Below are 21,919 nucleotides of genomic sequence, written 5' to 3'. Positions count from 1 at the left end.
CTTGAATTGTGGAGCCCAGAACTGGACGCAATACTCTAGATGAGGCCTAACCAGGGCCGAATAGAGAGGAACCAGTACCTCACGTGATTTGGAAGCTATACTTCTATTAATGCAGCCCAAAATAGCATTTGCAGAAATTAAGCATCAGAAGCCCCTGAGGAGCAGCGTTACACAGAGAGAGGCCAAGGGCCCATGGTTACGCTGCCTGGCAGCTGCCAAAATCCATGGGTTTGATGTGCCCGGAGTATTTGCACCACTTGGTGCTTTTTCCCTGGGAGACTTCCTGTGTCCAATAGCTGCATTGCATCCAGAGTTTTGGCCACTAAAGCTTTTCCCACACAGACGTCCAGCGTGCTTCCAGATGAAGGCAGTGCGAGAGGGTGGCCATGTGCCCTACTTCACCAAGGACACTCCTCTATTTGAAGGGCTGTCCAATCCAGGTCCAGGTTAACCATAGAAGCAGAAAGGAGCCTTGACGTTATCCAGGCACCGTTTAGCCCCTGGACAGCAGACTGAACAGACAGGCATAGAGATGTTGGAGAAATACACAACGGAACCAAATGAGTTCAGATTTTTATGAATCTGCCCCGTGGATTCCACCACAGACTGGCTCTCCCTCTATTGCAGCCTTCCTCAACCTGGGGCGCTCCAGATGTATTGGACTGCATCTCCCAGAATGCCCCAGCCTGGCTGGGGCATTCTGGGAGTTGTAGTCCAACACATCTGGAGCGCCCCAGGTTGAGGAAGGCTGCTCTATTGGGTGGATTTGAGGGCCATTTTTCCAACCTCCACCATAGAAAAATACCAAAAAAACCCACCGGCCCAAAATGCACATTTCCCCCATAGGCTAAAGCATGAAAATGCACGTTTGTGTGTGAGGAGTGGGCGGTTTGCGCCTTTGCGCACATGTGAATTTGTGCAAATTTGCATTTGCGCAAATTCACCACTCTGCGAATTCATAACCTAAAATCCAATTCCGTCAGTGGGCAGACGACAGAATGAAAGGCTCCGGACCACCTGCGAAACACAGACGGAATGGATTTTACACAATTCGTACATCCCTAAGCACACAGACAGCCCGCCTGGTCACTGTCTTCCCCCACTATGGTGAAATGTTATTGTATTTATGTTTAATTATACTAACTATTTGCAAATTTGCATTTGCACATATACATTAGCGTACGCAAATCAGTATCCACTTCTGTAGCGATGCATTTCTCTCTTTTTTGACGACGTGCCAATCAGGCACGCTAATTGTGCACGAATTCTGCCTACTGAAGGTTTTTTAATTGGTAAGAAAACAAAGCAAAACAGAGGAAGTAATGGAAAACCTAGAAGAATTACAAACAAGATACAATGTCATCTGGAACACTCTTTACACACAACTGTAAAATTCTGGTTTGAAGGTTTGATTACAGGATAAAAACTTTCTGGTTTGATTGCAGGATAAAAACTCTGTCCGGAATCATCTTCCATCTATTCAAGACTGGTGGCTCCATTTCAGCCTTATGTGCCAGCTTAAAAAACCAACTTAACAGTTCAGTTTGTTTCAGGGTGGATAAAAATCAAAGATTTTTTTTTAAACAAACAAACAAACAAACAAATAAATAAATAAATCGGATTTTTAAAATTTAAATCGGATTTTTTATTTAAATCGGGATTTTTTTTTAATAAAATGCTTTTTGAGGGAAAATCTATCTAAAGATCATTTTCTATTTAAGATTCATTATAGTCCAAAGGTTATTCATCATTAAATAAGGATTAGTTTTTAATTATGTAGCATGAGGCTGTATATTCATGTAATGTTTAATTTTTTTTGGTAAATGAATTCCATTAATCCATTCACAATGTCATGCTCTTCCAGAGGTTTTTGTAAGATTATTGGGCATTTTTTTCTATCTAGAAGATATTATCACAGATTCTTGGTTTTACAGTTCTGAAAACGGTGAATTTGTGCCTGCAGAGATGACAATCCCATTGGGCCTTTGCAAATCTATGTACACAGAATCAACGCCTTACCTCTTAAGTACTAAGTTAAAAAAAATTCAATGAATAGAGTGCACTTTGGGGAGGGAGTCACATGATTAAATCGAGTCTTTCTGAGTAGTGATTTAAATCGTGATTTAAATCACGATTTGAATCAAATTCAAATCATGTACAGCACCATGTACATTGATGGTGCTATATAAATAAATAAATAAATAAATAATAATAATAATAAATTGATTTAGATCAAATCCACCCTGGTTTGTTTGGTACAAAAATTTGGACAACTCACCTGAAGGCAACCTCAGACGGTCCCCTGGGACGGTTGGTGCAAAGCAGAACCAAACTCAAAGGTTGTTCACCTCAAGAGGAACCTGTTGAGTTAAAAGAATGGAATGTGTGAGATTTCTGTGCCTGAAGTAAATGCATGACGGCCAGGGAACGACGCTGCACCCACCCCGGGGAATGGATAGAAGAGCCCTGTTCCAATGTTCGCAAAGAGAACATTCAAATAGAGCGATTTCATTTTTCCCCCGTCAGAGCAACAGTCAAAGAATTGTATGTCAGGGCTCCGCTGAGGGGAAGTGAGAACGGACAGGAGCAGACATTGGAATAAATTCTGGATACATCCTCCCGGAACCTGGGGGTTATTCTAGCTAGAGGGTGCATGCTCCGGAAACTGCAATTTTATAGGCGCAAGGGCCATTCAGTGGCTTGCTGACAGTCACCTGCCCATGACGCATCATTTCTTTCAACACACACTGTAGAAGGGCTACAGAATGATCTTCTGAAAATGGGACGTGGTCTTCAAAGACGAGATACAATAGCTGCTTTTAGCACATAGCTTGCTAAGCTGGTGGCCCAAACGCCCACAGGAAATAATGTACGAATATTTTGTACCTACTAGTGATGGATTTCAGACGTCATGATTTTACCTTCAAAGCGTTTTCTAGTAATTACACGTTTACAAAGACAGTGCCCTAAAATGGCTGAATAGGATTCAGCCCAGTTCCAAGAACAGAGCAACCTTCACTTAACATCCTGTGCATGGCAAACTAATCCCTGCCCTCCTGAATTAAAAGCTGATTATTATTATTATTATTATTAATAATAATAATAATAATAATAATAATAATACTCCAAAGGATTCGCTCAAAGCGTCTTACAAAATATCAAAAGCATAAAATCAATGAACAACCATTCAAATACATTTACAAGCTAAAAGTAGCAAAGACAAAAACACAAAAAGCCAAAGCAAGCAAACAATGAAAAAGATCATTTAGGCCCAGTCTTCTATCCTACAAACCAGTGCAATCCAGTCCTGCAGGTGAGCCTGGGAAGAAGGGGAAGCAACCGGCCGTGATGTCAAAAGACCAAGAAGCATTTCAGGACTCTAGACCAGTGGTTCCCAAATTGGGCGGTATCGCCCCCCTGGGGGCGGTTGGATTGCATAGGGGGGTGTTAAGAGGCAAAGGGGGCAGCAGGGGGTCGCTCGAGGTGGTCTTTTCCGTACCAGGAGTTTTGGTTACAGAAGGAAATTTCTGATCGCTCTCCTGCACTATGGAGAATGGTTCAGAAGCTCCTGGTTGCATTTCCAACATTGTATTTGGTGGAATGTGGTTTTAGTGTGGTCTGCCTACTTCTCTCCAAGCAAAGAAATCGACTCCAGATCACTAAACATGGTGATTTAAGACTCATGTGAAGTGACTTTAAACCAGACATTGGGAAACTGGTATCCCTTCATCACATTAAGAATTTACAGAACAGTGAGGTCCTCTACCCTAGTTACTAAATGTGATATCTAATATTCTTGCTAAATGACTATCAGACTTTGAAAAGGTGATGTCACTGGATCAAGTTCATCAATTATGTTTAATTGAATAAACTAAAAAAAAAGTAATTGGATTTTGAAGAAATATTCAATTAATTGTTACTGTTTTGAATTTTATTGTTATTATCTTCCTTAGTGGGTCGTTGAAAACCACTATTCTGAATGATGATTTTTATAGTGTAAGGATGGGGGTGGGAACCCCTGATCTAGATGGTCCATCGCATTACTTCAGTTACTGAAGATGTTTCACGTATTGCAACTCCAAAGCATATTTAGCTTTGATTCAAACCATTACTAAGGCCTAATCTACACCGGGCAGGATGTATGAAAGTGGTTTAGAAGAGGCAGGAGCCACACGACTGCTTTATAGCAGTACTGAAGTGCATTGACAACTGTTGGGGCCTATTGACACAGACCAGATACTGTTTTCATACTGTTTTCATAGCGCTATATATCCTGCTTGGTGTGGCTCCTGCCTTTTATACACCATTTCCATAGTGCAATATCCTGCTTGGTGTAGATTAGGCCTAAATTCATACGTAGCACATAGACTAACCAGGTTATGTTAACAAACTAACGAAGAATATGCATGTCACAGCCCTGCATTCCAATAACATTTCCCCTCCACACGCTTTTACAGAAGTAATAATGGAATACTCTTCCAACCCTCATTCATTTTAGCACTGTTAGCTTATTCATAAACAGCCGTTCCCAGGACCTGCAGATCTGCTCTCTTTCTGAAAGTATGTTTTAGCAAAATTTGAAAATCCAAAAATGGGCAAACATACTCTGGGCGCTATTTAATACAGCCCTATACCACTCTTCAGTTCCAAGGTGTTTTTTGAGAGGGGTTTTCCTTTTGGGTGTGTGCATCTTAGGAGACCAAATTTGTAGATAGCAGCGTTGGAGCATCAGAAATAAGCCTGGGCGCCTCAGCCTGGGCGTGTCTTTATTAGAACCAAAATGTCAATGCTGTGGGCACGTGTCCTTGTTCTACGAACTCTTCGGGTCAGGGGAGAAGAGAGAAAACTTCAGGCACGATGTTCCTCTCCTAAAACCTGAAATTTGTAACAGTCTTGGACTGGAACGCCGGAGGATTTATGCAGACCTAATTGGATTACCCTCACTAGGTGCGAGACACATTTTTCTAAGAGATTAACATTGTTTCGTGCAATTACTTGGCCTTTTGACAGTTGCAGTACACGTAACACGGGTGAACAAAGAAACCCCATATCCACCCTGTCCTTTTGGTAAAATGATGCTGTGTCTGTTTCCAATCACTCCGAATCCCTTCGCTGTTCCACCGTGGATCAGCCTTCTGCAGCCTGGTGTCCTTCAGGCATGGTGGACTGCAACTGCGGGTCAGCACATCTGAAGGGCACCAGGCTAAGGAACGCTGCCGTAGATGCAACCAATTTGCTGCTGTCACACCTCAACGGCAACAGTAACCTGGGGACTTGTTTAGGGTTGCTACAAGTCTCTGGGCTTGGCCTGGAGTTCCAGAGTTTTATCTTCCCCTGAGGAAGAGGAGAAAATCTCAAGGTGAAGGATGGGCTATTTCCCACATCTGGTGCCACTGAGCTCCACAGACTCCTACCTAAGCTCCACCCCCTGATCTGCTAGCCACACCTCTTTAGCCCCCAGGCTCTGCACTTCAAGAGGTCTAGCAACTCTGGATATTCTATGTACTAGCCCCACCCACTCCTACCTAAGCTCCACCCCCTGATCTGCTAGCCTCCAGGCTCTGCACCTCAAGAGGTCTAGCAACTCTGGATATTCTATGTACTTTTGATCCTCCCAGACATGCACTATATTGCCTCCATAACTTTTTCTTTGACATGCATTTGTGCACACGATGGCATCCCTTCATTCCATATGGCAAAGCAGCTTCCACCCCCTCTCATGTTCTATCTATGCACCAAGGATTACAAACCCCCATTTCATTCCTCTTAGGTGTTCACCGAGGGAGAGAAAACAATGGTCTTTGTAGCACCCTATATCAAGCTTGGTTTCAGGCCGTTAAGAGAAGACCGCAGCACTCGCAACCCCTGACCCCACCAAACCCAGACCCAAAGCAGCTCAGTAAACGGTTCCCTATTGCCAGCACACAGGAGGACTTGGGACCGCAGGGCCACGCAGAACGGCCGCGGAACCTTGGGGGCCAAACGTTGCGCAGGCTTGCGTTAGAAGTAACGAGGGCGAAGGAGGAGAGAGAAAGGCTCAATAGTGTAGCAGGAGGAATTTGAACACAGATTCAGCGGCCTCTGAGATCTGCACCAAGCAGGATATTGCACTATGAAAGCGGTATGAAAGTGGTATATAAAAGGCAGTGGCCACACGACTGCTTTATAGCGGTATTGAAGTGCACAGGCAACTGTTGGGGCCCATAAGACACATGGCACAGACCATATACCGTATTTCTTCGATTCTAAGACGCACTTTTCCCCCAATATAAACATCTCTAAAAACGGGCGGCGTCTTAGAATCGATGGCGTCTTAGAATCGCCTGCAAAGTGCGCCGTTCTCCCTCCACCCTGCTCTCGATGCCCGGGCAGCTCAAGGGCTTGTTGAGCACCTAAGCGGCTCTGCACTCACCATGTAGGCTGGGGAATGTGCTTGGCCTGATTGGGGGCCTCAGCGACGATCCGCGGCTGCCCTGGGCCTATTTGTGCTCCCCAGAGCTAACCGGGCTCACACACGCGCCAATGGAGCTCCGAGCCCTAAGCGGGCCCCGCCCGCCACACCACGAGCCTAGCCAGCCCGGTTGGGCCCAGTGGGCATGGCTATGTGGCTCCATTCAGGTTGGGCCTGGCGCGCGCCTCGCCTTGCGCATGGGGCCGGGGCAGACGGGTGGGTGCTGCAGGGCTCGCAGAGGGTTGTGCGAGGCGGGAGGGCACTGCCGGCTTCTTACAGCTGCTGGTTCTGTGCAGCAGAGGAGGAGCAGCAGCACCGGCCTCGCGAATGACCCCCTCCCGCTCCCTGCAAGAAGTGGGGGCAGCTGGTAAAGCCTCCGGGCCCTTGCACATGCTCCCCGGTTGGCCCCCACCCACATCTCTTCCCTTACCTGCCTGCAATCCGCTCCCCATGCATGGCAGAATATTTTCCCCCCATATAAACATCTCTAAAATGGGGTGCGCCTTAGAATCGATGGCGTCTTAGAATCGAAGAAATACGGTACCTCTTTCATAGTGCAATATCCTGCTTGGTGTAGATTAGGCCACTTAAACCACTTCCACTTCACTTTAGAACAAGGGTGTAGAAGCTAAGGCCTGGGTACCCAATCCAGCCCCCTGGGGTTCCCCAAAGGGCCGGGGGGGCTCCCCCCACAACCACTGGTTATTTGGTGGTCTCCCTGCTTTTGTGCAGTTCCCCCCACCCCGCATTTTAAAAGGTGAAAATTCCTCCCCGAAGGCTTAGTTACTAAAACATGTAGGTATTTGGGCTGGGGGGGGGGAAGGTTGGCTCCACCTCTCTTACCTTCAGCCCCGCCCACAACTGGAAAACGCCCCCTGAGGGCTTCCCTGAACTGGAATTCAGCCCTCCATCTGGAAGAGGTTCAACAGCTCTACTTTAGAACATCTGTCTCCATCCTCTGCCAGCCTCTGAACCCAGATGTTGTGGGTTTACCACTCCCATCATCCCTTGCCAGCTGGGGCTCATGGGAGTTGCAGGCAAAAATATCTGGAGGACCCCAAGTAGCCCACCGTTGCTTGAAAGGGGGTCAATCACAAACAAATGCTCCCAAGCTTCTAGATATTTAGAGAAAGTAAATTAATGGCCCAGGATACAGAACCAGAACCCCCACTCCAGAGCCCATCTGCAAAGCTAGACAGGATGCTCACAGGAAGCTGGGTTGGGAAACACAGGCAGATGGATCAGGGCTTTTTGCATTCACCTACCTACTAGACGTTGAAGGAAATAGTCTCATTCACTGGACCTACAACTGCATTAGCAAGGATTCCCCTCATTTCCAAAGGAGAACTCAGGTCTATCCTGCTGACCACCCTCTGCTCCTTTCTATAGCTTTTTACCTGGCTGATTAAGTCTGCTTTTGCCTCACCCCATTGCTGGCAGGTGCCACCATTTAAGGCCTGCCACCTCCCTGTTAACCCCTTCCCCTCCTGACAGAAGTTCTGAGCCTTTAGGAAGGAAAGGAACCTCTTGTGCAAGCACTGAGTCATTACTGACTCTTGGAGGGACGCCAGCTTTCGCTGAAATTTTCTTGGCAGGCCTTATAGCGGAGTGGTTTGCCGTTGCCTTCCCCGGCCGTTATTACCTTTCCCCCAGCTAACTGGGTACTCATTTTACCGACCTCAGGAGGATGGAAGGCTGAGTCGACCCGAGCCGGCTGCCTGAAACCAGCTTCCGCTGGGATCGAACTCAGGCTGTGGGGAGAGTTTCAGCTGCAGAAACTGCTGCTTTACCGCTCTGCGCCACACGAGGCCTTTAACAGAGTCATAATTCAGTAGGAACAGCTTCACCACTTGCATTTCTGCCTGCCTTGAAGCTGTTTTAACATCTATCTTTAGCTTCTAGAATGGGGTGGGGTGGGGAACTACACAAAAGCTGGAAACCATCAGGTTAGGGGCCGGGGGAAGGGAAAGGAAGGGGCAGTGGGAGATTCAAGTCAGGCCCAAAGGAACTACCTCTTCACAAGACGTGTAAATCTAGGGTGACCATATGAAAAGGAGGACAGGGCTCCTGTATCTTTAACAGTTGCATAGAAAAGGGAATGTCAGCAGGTGTCACTTGTATATTTGAAGAACCTGGTGAAATTCCCTCTTCATCACAACAGTTAAAGCTGCAGGAGCTATACTAGACTGACCATTTTAAAAGAGCTGGGAGAATAAAAAGGTCTTCACCTGGTATCTAAAAGCATATAATGTAGGTGCCAAGCGAACCTCCTTAGGGTGCTCATTCCACAGCCGGGGTGCCACAGTAGCTCATTCCACAGCTTTGATGGGAGAGGGTGCCATGTTTAAGAATGGCAGAAATTGCTTTTGTTAAGGTGACCCTATGAAAAGGAGGACCGGGCTCCTGTATCTTTAACAGTTGCATAGAAAAGGGAATTTCAGCAGGTGTCCTTTGTATATATGGAGAACCTGGTGAAGTTCCCTCTTCATCACAACAGTTAAAGCTGCAGGTGCCCTGCCCTCTTTTAAATCTGGTCACTCAAGTATAGCTCCTGCAGCTTTAACTGTTGTGATGAAGAGGGAATTTCACCAGGTTCTCCATATATACAAATGACACCTGCTGAAATTCCCTTTTCTATGCAATTGTTAGATGCAGGAGCCCTGTCCTCCTTTTCATATTGTCACCCTGTTTTGTTGTTTATTCGTTCAGTCGTTTCCGAGTCTTCGTGGTCACCCTAGTAAATCGCATATACAGGATTCAAGTTTCCTGCAATGGAGTGATGGAGAGTAGTTGAAATGGCTTTCAAGAAGGGAAATCCAGGGGGGACCCGTCGATGGCCGTTAGCCATGACAACTAAAAAGAGCCTTCGGGTTTGCAGACGGTTTACCTCTGTTCACCAGTATACCTCTGAGAGGACAAAGGAGGAGGGGCTATTGCCTCCAAGCACTGGTTGGAAGCTTCTCGGTGACATTTGGCTGTCCCCTGTTCGGAAGCACAGCAGTGGGCAACAAGGACTCTTGGTCCAATCCGGGAAGGAAAGTCTTGGCTCAAGTCTGAAACAGTTTTTTAAGAGCAGCACACCTCATTAATTCCTTTCTACCTGTCAAGCAAGGAAAATGAAATGTTTCTCACTGGATTCCTGTAATATTACCGTATTTCTTCGATTCTAAGACACACTTTTCCCCCATATAAACGTCTCTAAAAACGGGGTGCGTCTTAGAATCTCAGGTGTGATTATTATTCTTAGAATCAAAGCTTTTTTTTCTGTTGGTAGTACTGAAATTAGTGTGCGTCTTACAATCGATGGCGTCTTACAATCGAAGAAATACGGTATTATGGAAGGTTAGGACTTCTTTCTATTCAAGGGTGTTTGATGGCCTGTGATGGGTGGTTTAATCCATCGGTCAAATTGCTTATGGTTATCACTGCTTTATTTATTTATTTTATTTATTGCATTTATATCCCACCTTTTTCTTTTCCTCCAAGGCACCCAAGGCGGTGCGTACATAATTCCTCCTCTTCTGTTTTTTCCTCACAACAACAACCCTGTGAGGTAGGCTGGGCTGAGAGTCTGTGACTGGCCCAAAGTGGGTTTCCATGGCTGAGTGGGGATTAGAACCCGGATCTCCCAACTCGCAGCCTGACACTCTAGCCACTACACCACACTGGCTGTTTTAGTTGTTTATGGGTTGGTTTAATAGATAAATGTTGCAGCTGTTTTAAATGTATCTATTTGAATACTATTGTGACTCCCCTTGAGTCTATTAAAGGCATCTAAATTTTAATAATAATAATAATTAATAATAATAATAATTTCTTAACAGGGACAAAAGAGGTGATTTGCAAGGAGTAGTTGGTGGTTCTTTCTTTCTTAACTGATGCCATATATATATATATATATATGTTGCTTGATTTATGATGTGCAGTTGGAATTTGGAAAAACAGTGAAGCCCAGGAGCTGGAGGGGGGCCAACGAAAATGAGCGGTAATGAGCCCGTTTCCATGGAGATGGCTTCATTAGCATGCTGGCGTACGATGCTGTCCACACTGCTGGGGGGGAGGGTTTCGAAAAGGGTGGCATGAGAGGCAAAGAAAGAGCCCCCTTATATATATATATATGTATGTATGTATATAATTTCCCTTCTCTACAAAAACAGAAACCTGGTTGTATTCGCTCACCTTGCAAATGAGTTCCAGCCCCCACCCACAGGAGAGCCCCCCACCCCCTGCAATTCAAGAGATGTTGAAAGATGGTTCAGTTTCAGACCAGAGCTGGAGGGGCAGGTGGGGACGGTGAGAACAGACACACTCCCCCCCGAAAAGGAAAGGGAACAGAAATAAGGGAAAGTGCACTGCTTTGGAGCACGCCAACCATAAACCAGAAGCAGCTTTCGCAGAATCTTGCTACCTAGGAATTATGGGAGCTGCATTCCCACACATCTGGAAGGCCCCCGATTAAGGAAGGGGTTGAACCAGACCATCATTAGAAACTTTTGAGCAAGTGCAATTGGATGTGCGCAGCGGAGAAGGCTTTCCGTGGCTAGTAGCCCTGATGGTTGTGTGCTATCTCCAGTAGTCGAGGCAGAAGCCTGTGTGCCCCAGCTGCTGGGGAACATGGGTGGGAGGGTGCTGTTGCACCGTGTCCTGCTTTGTTTGTCCCTGATCGACTGCTGGTTGGCCCCTGTGCGAACGGAGTGCTGGATTATCATAGAATCATAGAATAGCAGAGTTGGAAGGGGCCTAGAAGGCCATCAAGTCCAACCCCCTTCTCAATGCAGGAATCCACCCTAAAGCATCCCTGACAGATGCTTGTCCAGCTGCCTCTTCAAGGCCTCTAGGGTGGGAGAGCCCACAACCTCCCTAGGTAACTGGTTCCATTGTCGTACTGCTCTAACAGTCAGGAAGTTTTTCCTGATGTCCAGCTGGAATCTGGCTTCCTTTAACTTGAGCCCATTATTCCGTGTCCTGCACTCTGGGAGGATTAGATGGACCCTCGGTCTGATCCAGGATCAGAACACGTCTTATGTGTAGTATTTTCAGTGCTAATGCAAATACTTTTGGGGTGGCAGGGTCATGATCAGGCAATGGACTCCTCTTCAAAATCATTGTCTTACTATGATTTTAATTTTTGTGAACCGCCCAAAGAGCTTCGGCTATTGGGCGGTATAGAAATGTAATAAATAAATAAATAAATAAATAAATAAATAAAAAATATGGAGACCTTTTATGAAAGACCTGCTCCTGATGAGATACACCTCCTAGAACTGGTTTGTTGATATGGATCCACACCACAGCCTGCAATTTCATGCTCTCCCTGGGGGCGTGGCAACAGAGACCGTCTCAAGGAGCGGCTGCACTTTGAAATACACGACCGGATGTAAGATTTGAAGAGGAGTCAGAGGAAGTTCTTCACTGAACCCAGCTCTGCAACTCGCGTGACAGATGCACATTCCTGCAAACTGTACGCAAATTCAGCAACTGGTTCTCCCCTCCCCCACTCCATACATCAGGCAGCTATCTGCCAGGGAAGGAATAATTTAAAAAGGCATATTCGTGCATTTGTACATCCACCCTTTGCTTTCTCCGCTTCCGCGATCACTTAAAAGTAATAATGGTTAAAGTGCTCTCGGCATGGTCGTAGAATCATAGAATAGCAGAGTTGGAAGGGGCCTACATGGCCATCGAGTCCAACCCCCAGCTGCCCCTCGAATGCCTCTAGTGTGGGAGAGCCCACAACCTCCCTAGGTAACTGGTTCCGTTGTCGTACTGCTCTAACAGTCAGGAAGTAGGCAGGTGTGCATCAGATGTACCTGTGCATCAGCCAACAGGTACACTTCAGTGTTAGCTTTCCCCCTGGTTGGAGAAAGGGCTGTAGCTAGAAATGTAAAATTTCCGGAAATTTTGAAGCTATAGGAAAAAACCGTTTCCCCCCGGAAAAAAACGGAGATTTTCGGAAAAATTGAAATAATGCAATATTAGCACTTTTTACAGATTTTAAGTCACTTCGTTACTTTAGGAACATAAAATGTAATTATGTCCAAGTTGGTTTGGCATAAAGTTATTACATTTGGTACATTGAACGTACAGTGTGTTCAAACAATTATTACAAATTTAATTTACTTTTTAACTTTTTGGGGGGTAACAAATGGAGCTACAAGCTCCTGAACTGTTAGGAACCTGTTCGGTTCTGCCAGTTTATGAGGAGCAGGCAAAAAAAATCAATTAAAAAAACAACAGAAGAAACCACCAACATTAGTAACAAAGAAAATTATTTATGTTTCCTCTAGTCCTCCAGTGTCAGGACATAAAGCCCCCATTCCCATAAAAAGAACTGAGAAAAAAGGGGAAACCAAGATTCAATGAATATGCATGAAATTTAACCAGACTCATTTTCTGACCTATAGCCATCGCTATCCATTTCAGTCTCTGCTTCCATGGCAGTGCTGCCCCCTAGAGGCAGAAATGCATCTTGCTCTTGCATTTGAGAGTTGTAGTCTCAGTTTGCAACCTAGGACTTGCTTGTCCTTGATGCACAGACATTGTAATAATCTGATACTGTACAGTTTTTTAGAAATCATTTGGAGAAGTAAATTTCTCAACACCTTGTCTTATCATTTTATCCATCATGCTAAAATAAAACATCCCACAATCTGCTTTTTCTTCATTTTTCCTCAATTTTTCGGAAAACACCCAAAAGAGGCTTCGGGGAAAAACGGTGAGGGGGGGGGGACACACACGGTTTTTTCCTGAATTTTTTGGGTTTTTTTCCAGGCCTTTACATTTCTAGCTGTAGGTCAGTGATAGAGGCCGTGCTTTGCATCTCCAAGAAAGCCTGGGAAAGAGACTTGTCAGGATCCCCAGAGAATCGGTGTAGACCAGAGGAGTCCAGAAAGTAGATCTCCAGATGTTTTGTGCTACAACCTCCAGTGTTATTTACCATTGGCCTTTCTGGCAAGGGCTTCTGGGGCTTGAAGTCCCAAACACTTGGAGATATACCTTCTGCCCAACACGTCTGGAGGGTTAAGAACATAAGAAGAGCCACGCTGGGTCAGACCGGGTCCATCTAGGCCAGCACTTTGTGCACACAGTGGCCAAACAGCTGTCGACCAAGGAGCCACAAACAGGACACGGGTGCAACAACACCCTCCCACCCATATTCACCAGCAACTGGTGTATATGGGCTTACCGTCTCTGATACTGGAGGTAGCACATAGCCATCAGGACTCGTAGCCATTGATAAGCCTTCTGCTCCAGGAATTTATCTCGCCCCCTTTTAAGGCCATCCAAAATGGTGGCCATCGCTACATCCTGTGGTAGCGAATTCCACAGTTTAACTCTGCGCTGTGTGAAGAAGTCCTTTCCTTTCTCTGTCCTGAATTTCCCACCAATCAGCTTCATCGGATGACCCGGTTGGGTTTTAGTATTACGGGAGAGGGAGAAAAATGTTGAGTTTGAGAAGGCTGTGATGCATGTCATAAAGTTCTGTAACATGTGAAATATGAGAAGACGCTGCGATGATATGACGTCCCACGACATCTGAAATGCTTCCCTTGGCCTAGAAATATCTCACCGTGCCACCTTGAGTATAAGAAGGAGGTGTGAATGGAAACTCCTCTGTGTGTGTGTGTGTAATGAATAACTTCATCACCAGAATACAACAACTAACTTTCTTTTTTTTTACGTTCTTTGGATTGAATTTTTTTTCTCCTGGTGGGAAGCTCAATGGACTTTACAGTAGACCACTGGCAGCGGTTTCTTAATGGGAAATCCTTGACAAACATTCTCCCTCAACACGAAGTTATTTACAGCGGCCACCCATCTCCTGCATCAGTACAGTGTTGCTTCTGTTCGAGGGCACGCTCCACGTTTGCAACAGGCAGCAGTGCGGCCTAACAGACCAGCGTGAAACGACTGCACGTCCTAGAACACATTCCAGAAATCCTTGGTGAGAGGTAGCGATTCCGTGGCAACTTGCCACGGAAGCCTAGTAAACGTGGAAAGGCAGAAAGTGGAGAAGCTGCCTGCCCTAAAGCATCCCTGACAGATGGCTGTCCAGCTGCCTCTTGAAGGCCTCGAGTGTGGGAGAGCCCACAACCTCACCAGGCAACTGATTCCATTGTCGTACTGCTCTAACAGTCAGGAAGTTTTTCCTGATGTCCAGCTGGAATCTGGCTTCCTTTAACTTGAGCCCGTTATTCCATGTCCTGCACTCTGGGAGGATTGAGAAGAAATCCTGGCCCTCCTCTGTGTGACAACCTTTTAAGTCTTTGAAGAGTGCTCTCATGTCTCCCCTCAATCTTCTCTTCTCCAGGCTAAACATGCCCAGTTCTTTCAGTCTCTCCTAATAGGGCTTTGTTTCCAGACCCATGATCATCCTGGTTGCCCTCCTCTGAACATGCTCCAACTTGTCTGCATCCTTCTTGAATTGTGGAGCCCAGAACTGGACACAACACTCTAGATGAGGCCTAATCAGGGCCGAATAGAGAGGAACTTGTACCTAGGTCACTGGTTCCATTGTCGTACTGCTCTAACAGCCAGGAAGTTTTTCCTGATGTCCACATGGAATCTGGCTTCCTGTCACTTGAGCCCGTTATTCCGTGTCCTGCACTCTGTGAGGATCGTGAAGAGATCCTGGCCCTCCTCTGTGTGACAACCTTTTAAGTATTCGAAGAGTGCTATCCTGTCTCCCCTCAATCTTCTCTTCTCCAGGCTAAACATGAGAGAAGCTGAGATAAACAGTGATTGTTTAATTAAAGCATGCAAGCATGTAGCACCACCATTGTGAAGCTGTTCTGTGGTTTTCACAGCACTTCAGGAAAAACACATCATTTTGAAAATGTGAATTTTAATACTAGAAGCTTTTTTTAAAAAACACACCCAAAAAACACACACCAGGAAGTCTCTGAATTTTTTAGCTGGCGACAATCACCCTCCCATCCATGAAACAGAATTTTGTAGCGGATGGGAAGCAGCTCCTAGTTAAAACAAGGTCTGGACAGTTGGCTAACTGATCGCAAGCAGGAATCCCCACGTTGGAACGTCAACAGATGACATTTACGTTGTTTTCAGGCATTCACAGATTGTTCCCAGGAATGTTGGCAAGTAGCACAGACTTCACAGGCACAACACTACGCAACAGCCGAGCGGCGTTCATTCAAGCGATCCTGCATAGGGTACTGCAGCTCCTGCCCGTGAATATTCAGATGAAAAAGAAAGGGATCTGCAGGAAAGGTGAGTAGTGGCTTCGAAAGGGGTCGGGGTCGAGAGGGCCTGGCCCCACCCACAGTCCTCTGATTGGCCCTCTCTGAGAGGGTGTGGCCAGGGAAGGATATAAAATCCTTGCTCTCAGTCTGGGAGGATTACTAGAAAGAGGAAGGTTGAGTTCTGCTCCTACCAGGAAATCCCCTCGCCCTGCCCTGATGGCACCAGGCAGACAAGGCAGTAGATGTACCCAGCATCAAGGCAACTCCCAAATCTGACTGCCACATGAAGGATCAGGGAAGAGGCACTAAGAGATGAGCTCTCATTCTGGCCCTCCAGTCCACAGAGCTCTGTTTTCTGAGAACCAGAGAACCAATCTACTTAAGGACATCAGAAGAGCCCTGCCAGATCAGACCGAGGGTCCACCTAGTCCAGCACTCTGTTCACACAGTGGCCAACCAGGTGTTGACCAGAGACCCACAAGTAGGATACAGGTGCAGCAGCACACCCACGCCCACATTCCCCAGCAACTAGTGCCTCTGATACTGGAGGCAGCATGTAGCCATCAAGACTAGCAGCCATTGATAGCCTTCTCCAGGATGGGGTTCCGCAGGGGTCAGTCTTGTCCCCCATGCTGTTTAACATGTACATGAAACCGTTGGGTGCGGTCATCCGGAGCTTTGGAGTGCGCTGTCATCAGTACGCTGACGACACGCAGCTCTACTGCTCCTTTTCATCTTCAGCAGGTGAGGCTGTGGATGTGCTGAACCAGTGCCTGGCCGTGGCAATGGACTGGATGAGGGCTAATAAACTGAGACTCAAGCTAGACAAGACTGAGATGCTGTTAGTGGGTGGTTCTGCTGACCAGATAGAGGGTGTTCAACCTGTTCTGGATGGGGTTGCACTCCCCCCGAAGGAGCAGGTTCGTAGCTTGGGGGGTCTCCTAGAACCATCTTTGTCACTTGAGGCTCAGGTGGCCTCGGTGGCACAGAGTGCTTTCTATCAACTCCGGTTGGTGGCCCAGCTACGCCCCTATCTGGACAGGGATAACCTAGCTTCAGTTGTCCATACTTTGGTAACTTCCAAATTAGATTACTGCAATGCCCTCTACATGGGGTAGCCTTTGAAGATGGTCTGGAAGCTGCAGCTTGTGCAAAATGCAGCAGACAGATTGACAGCTGGAACAGGGAGGTTTGAGCATATAACACCGATTCTGGCCCGTTTGCATTGGCTGCCTATATGTTTCCGAGCCCAATTCAAGGTGCTGGTTTTAACCTATAAAGCCCTACATGGCTTGGGACAGCAATACCTGATGGAACGCCTCTCCCGACATGAACCTACCCGTACACTGCGCTCAACATCTAAGGTCCTCCTCCGAGTGCCTACCCCAAGGGAAGCTCAGAGGATGGCAACAAAGGAGAGGGCCTTCTCGGTGGTGGCCCCCCGACTGTGGAACGATCTCCCCGATGAGGCTCGCCTGGCGCCAACGTTGTTATCTTTTCGGCACCAGGTCAAGACTTTTCTCTTCTCCCAGGCATTTTAACAGCATTTAACAACGTTAAGTTTGTTTTTAATGGACCCCAGTATTGCTGTTTTTAAATGGATACTGTTGTTTTTATACTGTTTTTTATGTTTTGGTGGTTTTTAAATTTTGTATACTTTTAATGTTTATCATTTTTAATTGTTGTAATCCGCCCAGAGAGCTTCGGCTGTGGGGCGGTATAGAAATGTAATAATAAAATATTCTCCAGGAATTTGTTTAACCACCTTTTAAAGCCATACTTGGGACTCTGCAGGCAGGACAGGACATTACTACAAAGAAAGCACCCACAAATGCCTTCCCCAGCCTGACGTTCTTCCAAGGTGTGGGACTACTACTCTCATAATCTTCACGTGGCTGGGAATGATGGAAATTGTAATCCAACATATCTGAGGACTAGGTGGTTGTGGAAAGCTCCCCCGCTTTTTTTTAAAAAAAATTACATTCAATAGTCAATACTGCATATTTCATACTGTTTATTACTTTCAATACTAAAAGTTTCCTATTATTATTTTTCTCAGTGTGTTTTGCAAATCAGATTTTTGAACCGTGGGATATCCTGGCGAACTTCTTAAATGTTGGTAGGGGACCAAACATTAAGCAGGCATGGGGTTCTGGAACAGATGTGCCCGGCAGAGTGAATGCAAAGGGTCCGTTGATGCTGAAGCGAACGCTCGTCTAATTTTACATCCCCCCTGATGCCTGGTTCTGCTCAGAATTTCCTTTCCTCTCTCCACATTACACACCGGAGACGGTTAGAGAAACAGTAATGCCTTCATTAAGTTATGGAGAATCTACGGGTGGGTTGGGGCCAGGCTGCAGGGAAGACAAGGCAAGTGTTGTACAGCTAAGCAGCAGAGGGCCGACAGAAACCCCTGTGCCTTTGCAGTGAATGGACAGAAACTGTTCATTGAATCATGGTCAACTGTCCATTCCTGCCACCCCGTTGCCCCATGAGGGCAACCAGGATGATCAGGGGAGTGGAAACAAAGCCCTATGAGGAGAGACTGAAAGAACTGGGCATGTTTAGCCTGGAGAAGAGAAGATGGAGGGGAGACATGATAGCACTCTTCAAATACTCAAAAGGTTGTCACTCAGAGGAGGGCCAGGATCTCTTCTCGATCCTCCCAGAGTGCAGGACACGGAATAATGGGCTCAAGTTAAAGGAAGCCAGATTCCAGCTGGACATCAGGAAAAACTTCCTGACAGTTAGAGCAGAACGACAATGGAACCAGTTACCTGGGGAGGTTGTGGGCTCTCCCACACTCGAGGCCTTCAAGAGGCAGCTGGACAACCATCTGTCAGGGATGCTTTAGGGTGAATTCCTGCATTGAGCAGGGGGTTGGACTCGATGGCCTTGTAGGCCCCTTCCAACTCTGCTGTTCCATGATTCTATTATTCTAGATTATTACAAGTCATTGCACTTATTTTAATTCATGGTGGTTTTATCCTCACCTGTGCTTGCTATTATCCTAGCTCGCTTATATTAGAGATTAGAAAAGTGGGTTATAAATAGAAATATAAATGAAATGAACTTACACATTTCAGATTTGTGGCTGCTTTTTTCTGGCTGCGGAATTTCTTCCCTTTTTGGTGCAGCAAGGAATGTTGAACTGAATTTGGAAAGCTTAACCTTGTTTCCATGGAGACGTCTAGAAAAATGACCACGGGAGGGGCCAGAGCTCAGTGGTAGAGGCCCGGCTTTTCATGGTGAAGGGTTCCAGTTCCACCCTCAGCATCTCCAGGTAGAGACTAGGAAGGAATCCTGCCTGAACCCGAGAGCCGCTGCTTCCACCCAAAAAACCCCCCAAACAACCATGTGGGCTGGTTCACTTGATCAAAATAAGCCATGACAAGCTGCACCTGGGTGGTAATTGTGGAAATCTCCACATGCTCCCGGCATGTGCTACAATTTAAATAAGCTATCATGGTTTATTTAAGCCACTGTGGCTTATTTGAATTGCTGCATTTCCAGGGTACAATTTTCATAATCACTGCCTGGATGTGCTCATAGAATCATAGAATAGCAGAGTTGGAAGGGGCCTACAAGGCCATCGAGTCCAACCCCCTGCTCGATGCAGGAATCCACCCTAAAGCATCCCTGACAGATGGTTGTCCAGCTGCCCCTCGAATGCCTCTAGTGTGGGAGAGCCCACAACCTCCCTAGGGAACTGATTCCATTGTCGTACTGCTCTAACAAGCAGGAAGTTTTTCCTGATGTCCACACAGAATCTGGCTTCCTGTAACTTGAGCCCGTTATTCCGTGTCCTGCACTCTGGGAGGATCGAGAAGAGATCCTGGCCCTCCTCTGTGTGACAAGCTTTCAAGTATTTGAAGAGTGCTATCATGTCTCCCCTCAATCTTCTCTTCTCCAGGCCAAACATGCCCAGTTGTTTCAGTCTCTCTTCATAGGGCTTTGCTTCCAGACCCCTGATCATCCTGGTTGCCCTCCTCTGAACACGCTCCAGCTTGTATACATCCTTCTTGAATTGTGGAGCCCAGAACCGGATGCAATACTCTAGATGAGACCTAACCAGGGCCGAATAGAGAGGAACCAGTACCTCGTGCGATTTGGAAGCTATACTTAATGCAGCTTGAACTTTCCCTTCCCTTGGCAAAATTGCATCATCCCTTCCAGCGACTAAGACAGAAGTTTTATTTTTAGTAATCACCAAACAAAGGCAAACACACCTCGCTCGGAGGCCTGTGGGATTTCTTCCAGCGATGACATCAGCAGTGACAAAAGCATCTGTCTGAATCAACGTCCCTTTAGCATGAAGCCCTTTGGACCACTTTAATTAGGTATCCATTCCAAGGATGAGTTAATTAATTAGCAATCAGCACCTGGTGCAGAGTATTCACAAGAGCCTGTTCCAGAGCTTCAAATACAGCAAGCAGGTCACGTGCCCTGTGTTCATGTGTGTGTAGTCAGTGTGGTGTAGTGGCTGAAGTGTCAGGAGATCCGGGTTCTAATCCCCACTTGGCCACGGAAACCCACTGGGTGACTTTAGGCCAGTCACAGATTCTCAGCCCAACCTACCTCGCAGAGTTGTTGTTGCGAGGATAAAATGAAGAGGAGGAGGAGGATTATGTACGCCGCCTTGGGTTCCTTGGAGGAAAAAAAGGCGGGATATAGATGCAACAAATAAATAAAATAAATAAATAAATGTGCACATACACACACACACACACACACACACACACACACACACAGCAAAGGCTCTCTGGGCGGTTTGTGAACCGCCCAGAGAGCTCCAGCTATTGGGCGGTATAGAAATGTAATAAATAAATAAATAAATAAAGTACTCCAGAGCTGGGGACAACTTACAATTTCGTTTAGTTGCTCCGGCCTAATTCTCACCTCAGTGGTAAAGCTGTGTCATAGAATCCCTGGAGGCTGGTGGCTCTGATGTCAGTGGGGCGGTGAATTCGTTCCGGGTTTCAGTCAGAACCAGTCAGAATTCCAAAAGAGCTCTCCAAGGTGGTCCAGGACGCACCTAAGAGGATCTTCCTCTCAACCTGTTGTAAACTGCCCACTGTTGTAAACCGCCCAGAGCGCTTCGGCTATGGGGCGTTATATACATGTAATAAATAAATAAATAAATAAATAAATAAATCCTGCCCTCTGGAGACCCAATGACATCCAGGGGGTGCAGCTCCATCCGTTTTGGCCTTAGGAAGGGTGGGTGGGTCATTTGGCCTCCCGTCTGATTTCAGTTGCATGCCCCTGCTGTAACCAGAGGTGCGGGGGAGGGGGGCAGAGCCCCTGCTTTGCATGTAGAAGGTTCCAGATTCAATCCCCGGCATTTCCAGGTACAGCTAGGACAGAACCCTGCCTGAATCACAGAATCATAGAATAGCAGAGTTGGAAGGGGCCTACAAGGCCATCGAGTCCAACCCCCTACTCAATGCAGGAATCTACCCTAAAGCATCCATGACAGATAGTTGTCCAGCTTCCTCTTGAAGGCCTCTGGTGTGGGAGAGCCCACCACCTCCCTAGGTCACTGATTCCACTGTCGTACTGCTCTAACAATCCCTGGACAGCCATTGCTGCCACAGTGTCAATACTGGGCTACATGGACCCAAGGTCCTAATGACTCCGTCTAAGGCAGCTTCCTCTGTTCCAATGCAAGGGACTGAACCGGGGAGCCTTGGTGCGCCCTGCAGTGTTTGGCTGCTAAGGGACCAGCCCTCACGTTGTGAAGTCACAAGGCTTCAGGTCTCCCTTCTCTCTCCTACCATCAGAGAGCTCCAGCTATTGGACGGTATAGAAATGTAATAAATAAATAAATCAGTAGGCCATGATATGGATCATAGAATCATAGAATCATAGAATCATAGAATAGCAGAGTTGGAAGGGGCCTACAAGGCCATCGAGTCCAACCCCCTGCTCAATGCAGGAATCCACCCTAAAGCATCCCTGACAGATGGTTGTCCAGCTGCCTCTTGAATGCCTCTAGTGTGGGAGAGCCCACAACCTCCCTAGGTAGCTGATTCCACTGTCGCACTGCTCTAACAGTCAGGAAGTTTTTCCTGATGTCCAGCCGGAATCTGGCTTCCTTTAACTTGAGCCCGTTATTCCGTGTTCTGCACTCTGGGAGGATCGAGAAGAGATCCTGGCCCTCCTCTGTGTGACAACCTTTTAAGTATTTGAAGAGTGCTATCATGTCTCCCCTCAATCTTCTCTTCTCCAGGCTAAACATGCCCAGTTCTTTCAGTCTCTCTTC

At 46.7% G+C, this 21,919-nt stretch overlaps 2 protein-coding genes across 2 annotated transcripts in view; one reads left to right on the top strand and one right to left on the bottom strand.

Annotated features, from left to right (window-relative positions):
• The window catches only part of GNG2 (G protein subunit gamma 2), a 68,347-nt gene that overhangs the window by 11,303 nt on the left and 35,125 nt on the right, over nucleotides 1–21,919 (bottom strand). The window contains exon 2 of the mRNA XM_063118231.1: nucleotides 2,279–2,360. The gene's annotated coding sequence lies outside the window, so the exon portion shown is untranslated. The remainder of the gene's footprint in view (nucleotides 1–2,278; nucleotides 2,361–21,919) is intronic.
• Nucleotides 1–21,919, top strand: part of NID2 (nidogen 2) — a 148,563-nt gene that overhangs the window by 123,432 nt on the left and 3,212 nt on the right. The gene's annotated exons all lie outside the window — the stretch shown is intronic.

This window comes from Elgaria multicarinata, chromosome 2, assembly GCF_023053635.1.
Source record: "Elgaria multicarinata webbii isolate HBS135686 ecotype San Diego chromosome 2, rElgMul1.1.pri, whole genome shotgun sequence".
Taxonomy (NCBI): Eukaryota; Metazoa; Chordata; class Lepidosauria; order Squamata; family Anguidae; genus Elgaria; species Elgaria multicarinata.
The sequence above is the reverse complement of the archived record's forward strand: the minus strand, read 5'-3'. Positions and strand labels throughout refer to the sequence as shown.